The 14,972-nt window shown below is 39.4% G+C and overlaps 1 long non-coding RNA gene across 1 annotated transcript; it reads left to right on the forward strand.

The window, feature by feature from the left end:
* The first annotated feature begins 4,211 nt into the window (after positions 1-4,211).
* Positions 4,212-9,853, forward strand: LOC122744554. The gene is made up of 4 exons (XR_006355085.1): positions 4,212-4,350; positions 6,943-7,039; positions 7,901-7,955; positions 9,727-9,853. It is a non-coding gene; the product is annotated as an uncharacterized LOC122744554 (long non-coding RNA).
* The last annotated feature ends 5,119 nt before the right edge of the window (positions 9,854-14,972 follow it).

Below are 14,972 nucleotides of genomic sequence, written 5' to 3' on the forward strand. Positions count from 1 at the left end.
AAGAAAATTAATGCAAAATTAACGCACTTAAAACAGTTTCTAATCCAGTAAAGATCATGTTACTCATTCTTCCACAACAGTAATCAGTAATAATCTAAATATTGTTGCTGCAGAATTTATTTCAAACATTTATTTTTCATTCAGTTCAAGTCAACACTATTTATTAAGCATCTACTATTTGCAAGGCACTCTGCTAAATTATTAGGAGATCTCTCCCCTCTCCAAAAGGCAAAGGCAAAATAATAGGCCCTCAAAGTTTTCATTCTACTGGGGGAATAGATGATGTACATAAGTAAATTCAATGTCTAAACAAAGTTAAACAGTGATTTCAAAAGTAAAAGTACCCTATGAACATAAATTGTGATATAAAGCCATGTGCAATGAAGTCTTCCCGAATGACAATGTAGGTAATGGTTACCAGGAAAACTCTTGCAAAATTAGAGCAATTAATTAAATTTATTTTTGTGAATGCACTCTGGGTTCAATGTATCATCATCACAGTTAAGAGGAAAAAGGAAAAAAATAGCAAATATATAACCAGTAAACTTTCCTTAAAAGAATAATATGTGGCCACCAGCCATCTTATATAATTGTCTTGGCTAGCATTTTCACATCCTCTTTACTTTGGCTACAATGTACCTCAACCCACTTTCTCTCAAATTAGACCATCATTGGTTCTGTATAAAAGTATTTGCCTGTCTTCTGCTCAGGGAGATAGGTATCTCAGAGAGCCATGCCTCTGTGCCATACCTTCTCCCCATGAGAAGTCCAAGGACTTCTCTCTTGGTTTCCTTTCCCTAGAGCCTAAATAAAATATTATTTTATTCTTATTGGATTTGTGTGCAAGAGAGTGTAATTCTTTAAAGAGGAATTCCTAAGAACCCTACCCCAAACTCCCATCAATTTCCCCCATAACAATTATAAGGAATCCAATTAGCTTAACTAAGAAGGCCTCGGGGAAACTCAAAAAGTCTCAAAAGAGAAACTGAGTCACCCAGTCAGCATAAGATGAGCAGAGACCTGGGGTGAGGTCACCAGCACAGGTCTAGCAGAGGCTAGGGTAAGTAATAATGAGGCTGAGGCCTCTGGGTAGTTTTAAATCCTTACGACACCTCTCAGTGCCAGCAAATTAGCAATCACCTTCCTTTTCCTTTAAGGAAGTGGTTGCTCACCAGCCTTTCCAAGGCTATATAGCTTTCTGCTTCTGACCAGTTCCCCTTCCCCACGGGTGGGAGTGAGTGAGTGAGTGAGTGAGTGAGTGAGTGAGTGAGTGAGTGAGTGAATGGGTGAGTGAGTGAATGGGTGAGTGAGTGAATGGGTGAGTGAGTGAATGGGTGAGTGAGTGAATGAGTTGAGTGAGTGAGTGAAAGGAAACAGTTGGGGAAAAATTCCATTCTAACACCTCCCCCACATTTTTTTTCTCTGCTATTAAAGCTGCTTTCTCTTTAGCCAACGGGCAACCTAGTGTAATAAAAAGAATGGCAGCCTCAAGTTATGAGTTTATATACAGGAGACTTTCCAAAGTTGTTCGGGTGCATGAGTCAGGAGATTTCCACTGGGGTCATCCAGATTCCCAATATGGAGCCATTTATGCTAATTTCTACACAGCCTCTCTCTACCTTGGTGGAATGTGCTACACTGGAATTTCAAGAATTCAGGAGCTCTCTGCACACTATAAGGAGGCATCACAATAGGTCTTTATGGGCACATTTTTTTGGCAGGGGGGGGGGGAAGGTGTTTGGACCTGTGATTTAGGAACACTGGGCAGTTAACTGAGTTTAGTGCTACAATCAGCACAGCCCACATTTATCAAAGGCAGGACTTGAACCCAGATCCTCCTCATTCCAGAGCCTTCTCTTTATTATATGGCATTGTTTCATCATATCATTGCCCAGGTCACTACACTGTCCTTATCCTAGCATTGAAGGCCCTCTACAATTTTATCCCAATTTATCTTTCCAGCCTTATCTCCCATCATTCTCATACATTTGAACTCAGAAGAACCTGAGTTCAAATATGGCCTCAGACATTTGACACTTACTAGCTGTGTGACCCTGGGCAAGTCCCTTAACCCTCATTGCCCTGCCAAAAAAAATAAGAAGAAAATAATTACATTAATAAACATTTACCTTCATTCAAACCAAAGAAGGTACTTTTATTGGGACTCCATAGGGAAGATGAATGTGATCAGCTCAGGATAAAGATTGATTACATAGTAATTACAGGGGAGAGGAGGCATAGTGCATCATTCCTTCTCATTTCTCATGGTCTTAGAGAAGAGGTAGTATGTCTTAATGGATTGGCAGCTGGGCTTAGAATCAGGAGAACCTGGGTTTAAGTCCTACCTCTGACATGTGGGGTGATATGATCCTGGGCAAATCCAAGCCTATAAAGTAGCAGAGGAGGTGCCAATATGCAGGGTTAGAGGGAAATTCCTTACCCCAGTGAAATCATAGGTCTGCACCAAATCAACAATGACAAAACCACATTGATAGAAGATAGCTCTTTTCATTTCTGATTTATGAGAAATCACATGGTAATTAAAGATGGGCTTTGTACTACATGGAGATATATAGATATAGATATGTATATATATATGTGTGTGTGTGTGTATATGTGTATATATATATATATATATATATATATATATATGTATGGGGTGGGAAGCAGGGTGATGAGGGTTAAGTGACTTGTCCAGGGTCACACAGCTAGCAAGTGTCTGAGTGTGGATTTGAACTCAGGTCCTCCTGAATCCAGGGCTGGTGCTTTATCCACTGCACCACCTAGCTGCCCCTCTACATGGAAATATTCATAAAGAGCTCATAAGAGAGTGAGAAGGGGCAAAAGATGCCAAATGGGTTATTGGTTGAGAGTAGGAAGGAAGTAACTGACATAGTTTTTAGCATCTCTGACTAATGGGTTATTGGTGCAGGTGGCGTTATTCCAATCATTACAACAGAAAGTAACTGACACATAGTTTTAGGATCTTTGAGGTTGGGTCACTGGAGCCATTTCAATGAGAACAGAAATCCCCCATACCCACAGTGTCATGGGAGAAAAATGACTCCAACTTTTAGCAAAGGAGTGTTAACCTGGAAATTAAGGAAATAACATAGGAGAAAAAAGGTCTTTAATCGGGGCAAAGGAACTATAGCTCCTGGTATCGCAAAGCTTGGAAGCTAGGAATACTCAAAGATGGGAACAGAGGACAGAGTTTTTATGGGGTAACAGAACAGAAAGGAACCAAAAGACTGCTCCAGAGTCATGTAGAACTACTTAATGTAAATGAACCTTTAACAAAAGAAACAATAGAACTGCTCCTGAGTTAAGTATAGGAGCTACTAACTCTATTACATAGTATGCTCTTTTTTTTTTTTTGCAGGGGAATGAGGATTAAGTGACTTGCCCAGAGTCACACAGCTCTAATTGTGGAGTGTCTGAGACCAGATTTGAACTCAAGTCCTCCTGAATCCAGGGCCTGGGTAGGAGAGCCTGGGTGGGGATTCAGTTTGCAATAAATATTGTAGTTATCAGGAGACATTATACCTTTTCATCTTTTTTCTTATTCCTACTATTTCTTTAAGTGGACCTATGAGACACATCTTCCTATATCTATGCACATGTTGTTTCTCCCGATATATCGTAGGCTCTTTGAGCACAGGAATTGTTCAGGTTTTCTCTTTTTGTTCCAAATAGGTGCCTAGTTCTAGACAAATTTCTACCACTTGACCAATCTCTTGTCCTTTTGCTTTCCTTGGAAAGCCTTCCTCTCCTTTTTTGCCAATTAAAATCTTACCCACCCTTCTCCCAAGAGCTACTCCAATGTCCTACTTCCCCCACTTCAGATCGCTCTGCTGAGATCCAGCACATATTACCTAAGGCAATGCTTCTAACCAGTTTGGGGACACCTGGAGAAAAGGGTATTCCCTTTGTATTCACCAAGTAGTTTAAAGAAGGTTTAAGGAATACATCAATGAATATGAAAAGATAAATGATTTTAGGAGAAGGAGCAAGGGCTTCTAACAGTTGTAGGGAAAAGGAAAGCTGCCCAAAGAGTATGCAAATGGCTTTGAGTCACCTAACATATTTTCAAGATTAAAGGAGAGGAAGGGTGTAGTCTGGGAAGTAGTTTGGAGCCTCACCCACCCCTTTCTTGGCTTTTAAAACTCCTGGGTTTGCGGAGTAGAAATTCACATTTTCTGAAGGCCAGTCTGGTATCTTTTCTTACCAAACTTTGGGAGAGACTGAAGATGAGTTGGAAAAACAATCCGAGGAACTCACGGAGCTATGACTATGACTGGCAGACTAGAGGCTCTGGAAGTCACTATTGGCAGCCATAGCAGGGATCAGGTAAGTCCTCAAAGAAATCGAGGTGAAGGGATGCTTACCAGGGGACAACAGGGACAGAATCCTCTGCCCAGGAGAGACTTAGACAGAAGGCTCATTATCAGGGCCAGGGTGTTGCTCTGCCTGTTTGCCCTGTCTCGTGAGGCTTCCCTAGGTCATAGGATCAAAGATTTAAAGCTAAAATGTTTCTCAACAGGCCCTCTAATTTGCCCTTGCTTTCCCTTTTAACAAAGAGCAATTTTAGCCCAAGCAACCTTAAGGTTCAGCCTAAAATGACAACGGCAGTAAGTGGAAGAGCTAGGTTTTCAGGTCACTTCAGCTCTTCAATCCTAGTCCACCTTTATCATCTAACACATGAGAAAACCCACCCATAGCATCAAAATCACTACTATAGTAAGAGGCCAGCTCTGGTGGGGTCAGGTTAGATTGAAGGTCCTTTAGTCTAGTGCATCAGTGTAATCCTGTAAATTTCAGCCACCTCTGATCTTCCCTTCTTTCAAAACTGTTCCAAGAGAACAGGACCTGGGGGTCTGATTTTTGTTACACTGAGAACGGGTCTTAAAAAATGGGCTCAATACATTTTTTTTTCAATACATTTTAAATAATCAGACAGAATCACTTGAAAAGAAAGAAACTGCAAAGTCAGTTCCAGGAAAGTCTCATGAATTAAAACGGTACATTTGAGTATATATTTTTAAAACATGCATCCTTTTAAGGACTAGACTCTCACTGGCCAATCTCCCTTCAATATATCAGTAATAGAAATCCATAATTTTATATAGTCCTTTTCCTGTGTGTTTTATGGTTTTTGTCTTGTTTGGGGCTTTTGCATGTTTAATTGTGAGTAGGATATAGTGGACTTGAGTCAGCTCAGACTCTGAGGCTGAAGTCTGGAAAGAACACAGCACCCCAATCTCTGTTATTGCTAGACCACTCTGTCCTTACTCCATCCCATTGCTAAAGCACATCCCCCCACTTGTTCTGTGGCCAAGCAGGGTGTTGTAGCAATCTCTCTGAGAGATACGTATTTTACCTTACTGAATATGGTGTACCCCAACACCCTCCTCCTTGCTGTCTCCTGTTAGTGCAACCCCATACTGGTACCAACCCTCCCTTCTTCCCCCTTCCCCTTCCTTACATGGGTGAAGTGGTTTCATATCCACCTGCCCCCTCCTAACACGGGTGGAGAGGTCCTCGAATTATTTAGGTAAACTGAGGAAATTGTTTTTGATTTAGGGGCAGGCCCAGGATGTGAATCCTGTACCTGCTATTTAAACTCTTTTTGAGTGACTAGGCAAGTGATTTTCCTGCCTCGGGTCCCTGGTTTCTCTTTAAAATGGAGAATAGATGAGATGGGTCTCAGGGTATCCTTCCATGCCTCTAAATAAAAGTCTGTGAGCAAAAACTGGGAAGCTCCTTTAAGGGACCCCATATGTTGAGCTCCTACACACTTAAGAAATTAACTGTACATCCTAGTAATGGGTAAAGGTAATGATTTAGATCTATAACCTATAATTTAATATGTAAACAAGCATAAATGATATGTAATAAATGATAGTGTCTAGAATGAACTTTAAAAAGGAAACTACCCACAGTCTGGCTTAGTAGAAATTACTCCAAGCAGAAAGACTGGATTTCTATCCTGTCTTCCTCTGACACATAATGGCAATTGTAACCTGACTTGACCTTTTAAGCTCTCCAGACAACTCTGAGAATACTTGCCAATCTACATTAAGTTGGATCACCTACCACCTACCTTCTCCCTAAAACCCCAGGTCTGTACAAGAAAAGAGAAAGCACTTCCAGGTTTACAAAGTGCTCTACGAATAATTTTATTTTATCTTAACTACAACCCTGTCAGATGATAATTATTTACCACCCCCCCATTATAAATGATGAAACTGAAGCTTATAAGGTTAATTTACTTGTCCAGAGTCATACAACTAGGGAATGAGGTAGGATTTGAATAAATAACTTTTCATAACCCTTGGGGTCCAAGCTTGGAGCTTAAATAGTACAGCAAAAAGGCAGTACTTTACTTTGGTTTTAGGACCACAGGAATCTAGTCCTAACCCTGAATGAGGAATCTTTAGACTTCGATGATAAAACCAGACTTATTCTACATCTTAGCCTTGGGAGCAAGTCAGACTTGGGAGTGGCAGGAAGGGTGTGAATTTGTCATGTCCATCAAGAACAAAACTCAGAAATTAGTTTTTATAATTTTTAGAAAGAAGTTAATTATGGCAAAAAGGAGTGCCAAAGTAGGTGGGCTGCTCCCCCTAACCTGTATGAGTTATACATGATATAGGACTCAAACTAAAAAGCAAGGAAACAGATGTCTGATTGGCTGGCACATGGATTAAAATGTAGACCTCAGGAAATAGAAAATTTCTTGCATTAAATCTTTGGATCCCCTGGAAGGTTTCTGGGGTCAGTATAACCTGCACATTCTGAGTTAAGCATTAAACTAGTCTAGTCTCTAAGCAATATATGTCTGGTTTCTTGTCGTGCAAGTCTAGATTCAAACAATGCAGTAATTAATAATCCCCCCCGCCAAGCTCATTTAGAATAACACTACAGAAATGTGTTTTACAGACCGTAACACTGTGTATGTCAAGGGTGCCTGCAAAAATAATGGAAGAGAAGGTGCACGAGGAGGTATTGGTGTCTACTGGGGACCAGACCAAGATCTGTAAGTTCACAGTCTTAACAAGAAGCTAATGAGGCAAGCTCCAAAATTATCCTTTCTCAGTGCATTGCACTGACAAAATCATGAACAATTGAAGAATTATTTGGAAGAACAATAAAGAGTAGAAAGTTTTTTACTTCTCTTAGATTTTATTTTTGTTTGTTTGTTTTTGTGTGTGAGGCAATTGGGGTTAAGTTGTTGTGGGAAATTCTGATGGAGAAACCCAAACGGCACTCAGGAATAAGGAAGAGCAGTTTATTGATGCGCTGGCCCAAAGCAGAGTAGCCTCTGATACTCTGGGCAGCCACCAAGTGTCCAAGCTGCAGTTTTTATATCTCTTAGGCATGAAAATGCATGCAGGTTCTCACAGGTACATTGTGGTGAGCTACTTGACAGATAGGAAGGCATATGTCAGGAAGTTGGTACTAAACCACAGACTTTAGGGGAACAAACAGTATGTTCTACTTTCATTTTGGGGGTCTCAGCTTGGGCCTCAGTTTCATCTCCTGTATTTTCCCATATCAAAGTGACTTGCCTAGTGTCACACAGCTAGTAAATGTAAATTGTCTGAGGCCAGATTTGAACTGGGGTCCTCCTGAAACCAGAGCCGGTGCTCTATCCACTATGCTACCTAGCTTGCCCCACTTCTCTTAGATTTACAAGTAATGTTCCAGTTACCTGGGAGCCAGAGTCATTATTAAAGTAATGCAGAATAGAACAGCAATATAATGGAAAGCTATTGGTATCATCAAACTAAAGTTTAATGAACCTTACCTTGTACCCATTCCCAGGTCAATTGTTTTATGTTTTTATTGTTGTGCATGCATATGTGCGTGTCTGTGTATGTTTGTGTTTGTTTTACAGAAACATAAGTAGTACACATCCTGGGCGACAGACAAACCAAAGAGCATCATTAGAAGTAAGTTTAAAGGTTTTGATCTTTAGAAGAAAAAATCCATTCTGGTCATTTTAGGTTTTCATTAATTAATTTTTTTTTGAGGCAATTGGGGTTAAGTGATTTGCCTAGGGTCACACAGCTAGTAAGTGTAAAGTATCTGAGGCCAGATTTGAACTCCTGTCCTCCTGAATTCAGGGCCAGTGCTCTATCCACTGCACCACCTACCTGCCCCTTCATTAATTTCTATCGATAATATTAGTTACAAAGGCTTCTTAGCTGTGTCTTAAAGACAATACAATTGAGGTGTGCTCTAACAACAGAATAAGTTTGGAGTAAAGGGAACTAATTTTCAAAATTTTTTCTCCAAGGTTAATAGCACTGATCCCTTGAGCCCCAGTTCATTCCATTTCTAAAAGTAACAGCTGAAATACCTTTTTTGGGGGGGGGGCGGGGAATGAAGGTTAAGTGACTTGCCCGGGATCATGCCAGATTTGAACAAAGGTCCTCCTGAATCTAGGGCCAATGCTTTATCCACTGAAATACCAATTTTTACAGGATTGTTTGTTATTGCATGGAGTGCCTGTGGCCTAAAGAACAAGACCTAAATGAAGCAAGCTTTGTCTGAGAAATTGTTCATTTAATAGCTAGCATTTATATTTAGGTTTGCAAAGTTCTTTTATGTTGTCTCATCTGTCTCCACCACAACTATGGAAGATAGACTTTATCCCCATTTTACAGGTGAGAAAATTGAGGTTGAGAGATTTTTAATTGGATTGCTCAAGGTCACACCAAACCTAAGTATCTTGAGGCAGGAATCTATTTGTCCTTACTCAATTGAAGCAATTTATATACAGGGAACTGGTAAAGGCAGCAGGAATAAGAATAAAACAATTTTAGGGAGTCTTCTTGCCTCCTTCCCAGGGAAACAGGAAAAGTTGCAAGCATGCAACCTCCCATTGACAATATTCTTCCCATTTGTTATCTCAATGAATGGGCAACTCCAAAATTAGTCCCTCCTCCCAAAATTACTCTTGTATTTATTTTCTATATTCATGTTCCCTCTGACAGTAAGTTTGTTGAAATTATATTTTATGATTTTCCCAACCATCCCATTACTCAGTACAGTAAGTACATAAGTAACCAGTAGTGGGTAGCAATCAGAAATAAGATTGGAAAGGGAAACACAGAAATAACTTGGAAATGTGCCTTATAAATTAGGGGAACATAAAAGCCACTGGCAAATTACCCCCCAAATTAAGACTACATCTTGACACCATGTGCTTAAATGAGAAGTCAGGTAGGCCCCAAGGAAAGGCTCTTTAAAGCCTGTCACAAAACTATTATATATTATGGATCCCTAAAATAGTACTGATAACTTAGAGATGACATTGAAATCTTAATGAACTAAACCTTAAAATGGCTTAGATAAGTGTTCTCTATAACCAAAACCTTATTAAAATGGGACCCCAAAACCCTGCTCTTGGAGCACTCCACCTGCCACTTCCCTCCCTACACTTATTGTTCCAAGTTGTAATATTGAAGATATGTGTGCTTATTATTAGGGTTGGACTACTATATTAGCTGCCCCCTTCTAATGTCTGGCACTTCCTATTTCTAAAACACTTTACAACAGTCATGTGGTGTAGGTTGTCCAAGTATTGTCCCTATTTGACAGAAATAGGAGAAGGAAGCTAATGATAGTTTCACAACCTAAGGTCACAAAGCTAGTGGGGTATGTCTGAGAACAACCCCCACACTTAAAAGTATGCATTCATCATTCCTTTTTACTTAGAAACTACAATGATGAAAATTGAGAAATCTCAACATCTTGACAACAAAATATTTTTTTCAAGGCTGCTGCCAAAGGGATTGAGCAAGCAAAGGCCCAAAATATGGACAAACTCACTGTGTACACAGATAACCAACTTATCACCAAAGGTAAGCTTAGTACTACTTTCTTGGGAGATATACATGATATCTCTTCAGTAGAGAAAAGGGACAAACTCACCTCTGTCCAAAAGCCTAGCAAAACAGGTAAACCTATACTCAAGAAAGCCTAAAGCCTAAAATGAATAGGAGGGCTGATAGATTTCTTTGGGTTGTCACAAGTCCTAGGCTCTGTTTCTGACACTGACCAAAGCTATTGGGTATTGGAGTCACTTGTATTTGGGGGGGCAAACCCAGATCTTCCAAAAGCATTACTATTGCCCCTGTACCTCACTGCTACATTGTAGTGAGACAGCAGGTTGGTAGGATTACATCTCAGAAATTGTGCAGTGCCTTAAAGGATTTTCTTTTCTTTTCTTTTTTTTTTTTTGTCAGGGCAATAGGGTTAAATGACTGGTCACACAGCTAGCCTTAAAGGATTCAAAGGATTATGGGGGTAATAGTACCACAGATGGACAAAAACCCATTAGCACAACCTTTCCCAATGATGTTAGATGGTTGATAATCTCCCAAGGGTTAAAGGTGAGGGAAACAACAGGCATGTTAGATGGGTCTCTATGGAGGATTTAAAACAAAACAAAACAAAACAAAAACACACCACAAGAACCATACAGGATAAGGCTGTGAAAGTCTGTATGGTTGAAGGAGTGTGCTGCACCTAATGATAAAAATGTTATTTCCTCCTTGCCTATTCTAATTCCTTTAATTCCTTTCTCTTCTCTGATTGCTAAAGCTAACATTTCTAGGACAATATTAAATAATAGGGGTGATAATGGACATCCCTGTTTCATCCCTGATCTTATTGGGAAGGCCTCTAATTTATCTCCATTGCATATAATACTTGCTGATGGCTTTAGGTAGATACTGTTTATTATTCTAAGGAAAGCTCCCCCTATTCCTAAACTCTCTAGTGTTTTTATTAGGAATGGGTGTTGTACTTTGTCAAAAGCTTTCTCTGCATCTATTGAGATAATCATATGATTTTGGTTGGTTTTCTTATTGATGTGGTTGATTATGTTAATAGTTTTTCTAATGTTGAACCAGCCCTGCATTCCTGGTATAAATCCCACCTGGTCATAGTGTATTATCCTGGTGATCACTTGCTGTAATCTCCTTGCTAATATCTTATTTAAGATTTTAGCATCAATATTCATTAGGGAAATTGGTCTATAATTTTCTTTCTCTGTTTTTGCTTTGCCTGGTTTTGGTATCACTACCATATTTGTGTCATAAAACGAATTTGGTAGAACTCCTTCTTCACCTATTTTTCCAAATAATTTGTATAATATTGGAATTAATTGTTCTTTAAGGTAAAAATGTTATGAGAAACCTCAGTGGAGAAACCAAAACAGCACTTGGGAATGAGGAAGAGTAGTTTATTAACACCAGGGCCCAGAAGAGAGTAACTCTGACAATCTGGGTCCCGAATGCATGTTCAAGCTGCAGTTATATACACCTTTTAGTGCAGATACAGATGGGCTTCATGAGTACATGGTAATGGCTATATTGTGGTAAGCTGCTTGCATACAGCTGAACGCTGTTCAGTAAACAGAGGCAGGCCTGCTGACTAGGGTGCTGGTGCCAAAGCACAGGCTAAGGGGAGAGAACATCTTGCCCTAGATTAATATTTACTGAGGTAGATTAGCTCACCATTGATGGTAATAGAAAGATAGTTTCAATGTAGAACATACATACCTTCTAACTATGAAATGATATACAAGGTGGGTCTTTTTAAGAATTAGGGAATAAGAGGAGATTTTTTTAAAGAGCTTTCATTGAATCAGATGTGTAACATCCATAATTTGTTCTAATTATAAAAATATGGATAGTATTATTTAATTATGGAGTCTCTGGGGAAATGTGTTTTTAAAAATTATGGAGGCTTGATTTATAAAAGAATCTTTAAATTACACAGGTATGAATAAATGGATTAACAACTGGAAAGAAAATGGCTAGAAAACAAGTAAAAATTCCGATGTTGTCCACAAAGACCAATTCATTAAGCTGGATAATATGACCCGGGACATGAATGTTGAGTGGGTGAGGATTTTTTTTTTGGTTGTTTTTGGGAGTTCTCTCTTCTGACACAATAAACCAAGGTAACAAAGGCAACTAGAAATCAAAGCCAACATGGAGTTGGAGACTGTCTTTAAAACTGCCTCTTGGGAGCAGCTAGGTGACACAGTGGATAAAGCACCAGCCCTGGATTCAGGAGGACCTGAGTTCAAATCCAGCCTCAGACACTTGACACTTACTAGCTGTGTGACCCTGGGCAAGTCACTTAACCCCCATGGCCCCGCAAAAAAACAAAAAAAAAAAATAACTGCCTCTAACTCGGGCTAGTGAAAAGCTTTCCAAACAATGCATTTTTGTCAGGAAGTCATTGAGTCTTTTCCTCCTCTTTTTTATCATGGTTTTCACTTGTTTGTTTTTAATGATCTTATGTTGGAGGAGGCTTTTAAAAAGACATATCAGAAGAAAAATGAAATTATCCCAGAATCATGATTTTTGAAGTGTTGAAAATTTCATAATTGAGATTACAAAAGAGAACCATGTTATTAGTATGAAAAGTAATTCACTCCCTTTCAATAGATTGAGAAAGACTTAGATCATTGCTATAATGTTTGTGAATGCTAACTCTGATTATGCCTAATAACTGGTATTTGAGTTTTCCCCTCCAAGGTACAGGAATAATTGAGATTAATTAGATTTCAACCTTTTTTTCTTTTTTTTCAACAGAAGTATGTTCCTGCTTGGTCAAAAGTTCAAGGCAATGCTGAAGCTCAAAGATTAGCCAGAGAAGCAACTAGAAAGAAGTGAAAAGACTGGATCAGTACTTGAATGTCAGATATTTAAAGTGTCACTGTTTAACATACAATATAACCTCCAAATCATTTTCTCTTTACCTTTTTCCCCCTTGTGTTGGAGCTGTATTCATTCCATGGCTCTATTTGGCCATTTTTTTCTTAATATGCTTTCTCAGTTTTTCAATGTGCTATTTTTCAATAATACAAACAAAAGAAATCATACTATAAATAACTGTAGAAATCGTTCATATGTACTAAAAAATAAGAAAAAGGCAGATATCCTTATCTATCAGATCCAACTGAATTTTGACTTGTTTAACTCTTGCCCCAGACCACCTAGGAACCAATCTAGACTACTTGACTGCTCACATGACTTGAGTTAATGAAAGTCATCAACTTTTCCTTCAGGTAAGATGGACTGTGAGATAAACCTGGCCATCTGCACTGACACTGCTTTCTAAGGACTTCCTGTATTTACCACTTGACCCTGCTTATATGCCCTACAGTTTCCCAGTATCCATCTGACCTACTGACCATCTAACATGCCTGCCTGGACCATGCAAAATGCCCCTCTGGTGCATTCTTTTGACCTTTAGGACTTAGAACATTTATAAGTCTTTTCATTTTTACCCAGTAGCTGAACACTTAATATGTTGTCCTTCCCCCAAAAGCGTTAACTTTTGACCACAGACTGTCTTTCTCTAGTTGTTATCCCCCAGTGCTGAACATACTGCTTGCAATTTAGGAATAGGAGTTCAATAAATGGTTTTTTCATTAATTCATAATATCTGGTTTATTGTTCCCCAACCCTTCCAATAAGTACCATCTTTGCTTTATGAAACATCTTTTTCCATTAAAAAAAAATCTTTAGGATTTGGCAGAGGTAGAAAAAATAAGCAACAAGGAGGGACTTTGGGAAGAAGCTAATATTTTGTGTTTTTTTGGTTTTGGCTGGGCAATGGGGATTAAGTGACTTGCCCAAGGTCACACAGCTAGTAAGTGTCAAGTGCCTGAAGCTGGCTTTGAACTCAGGTCCTTCTGAATCCAGGGTCGGTGCTTTATCCACTGCGCCACCTAGATGCCCCCGAGGCTAATATTTTGATCAATGATGATGTTGAATGTTTCACATTTTAAATTTGTCATTCCTTTTTTGTTATTAAAACGTACTTTATTGGGGGCAGCTAGGTGGTGCAGTGGATAGAGCACCGGCCCTGGAGTCAGGAGTACCTGAGTTCAAATCCGGCCCCAGACACTTAACACTTACTAGCTGTGTGACCCTGGGCAAGGCACTTAACCCCAATTGCCTCACTAAAAAAAAACAAAAAAAAATGTACTTTATTTTTACAGTTCTGGTTATTGTTTGCTCTTACAAATTTGTAGAAGTTTCTTATAGATTCTGGATGTCAAAGTCAAATAAACTTAAATTGTTCCTGTTTAATGACTGTTTTCTTTCCTTGAATCAAAACTACTAAAATTCTGTTCTTGGATCCCATGAAAGGCTCAGAGGAGTAAGTTCCCCAGTAAGCCAAGATAAGAGATAATGAAGAATGTTGCTGAAACAAGTCAGTATTGCAAATAATAAAGATGTGCATTATAAGCCACTCACACTTGGGTAGTAGAGGTGTCTGCGTGGGTAGGCTGACAACAAACGCCCATCCCTGTAGTTTCCTACCTTTAAGGGGGTTCTCTTATAGTGAGGGGCAAACAAGGCATGCAGGAGAGAGGCTAGGTGTACATTTTTCCCTGGGGAACTATTGATAAGAAAGTTCCCAAGACTGTCAGGATATGACAGTGTGCCTGGAAGATGCACATGCACAGATACTTTCCCATTGGTGAATGGAAGGTCAGATTTCCTTGTGTGACTCAGCCATACAGCTAAAGCCATAGTCCCCTACACCTGTTAAAACTCTAGGAACTGGGGGCAGCTAGGTGGCGCAGTGGATAAAGCACCGGCCCTGGATTCTGGAGTTCCTGAGTTCAAATCCAGCTTCAGACACTTGACACTAGCTGTGTGATCTTGGGCAAGTCACAACCCCCATTGCCCCGCAAAAAAAATAAAAAAAATAAAAAAAAAACCAAACCCTAGGGACTCTTGAGTTTTCAAAAGCTATATGTAAGCAGAGCAAGCACAAGCCTCTATTAATTGAAACAGGTGTTTCAATACCCAACATAAAATGTGTTTTCCCGTTTTAGAGTGGAAACTCCTTGATCAGGGAGTATCTCACTTTTGTATGTATATATAGCCTGATCTTAGCATCGTCCTTGGTTTTGAGTAAAAGCTTAA

This window comes from Dromiciops gliroides, chromosome 2 (genome assembly GCF_019393635.1).
Source record: "Dromiciops gliroides isolate mDroGli1 chromosome 2, mDroGli1.pri, whole genome shotgun sequence".
Lineage (NCBI taxonomy): Eukaryota > Metazoa > Chordata > Mammalia > Microbiotheria > Microbiotheriidae > Dromiciops > Dromiciops gliroides.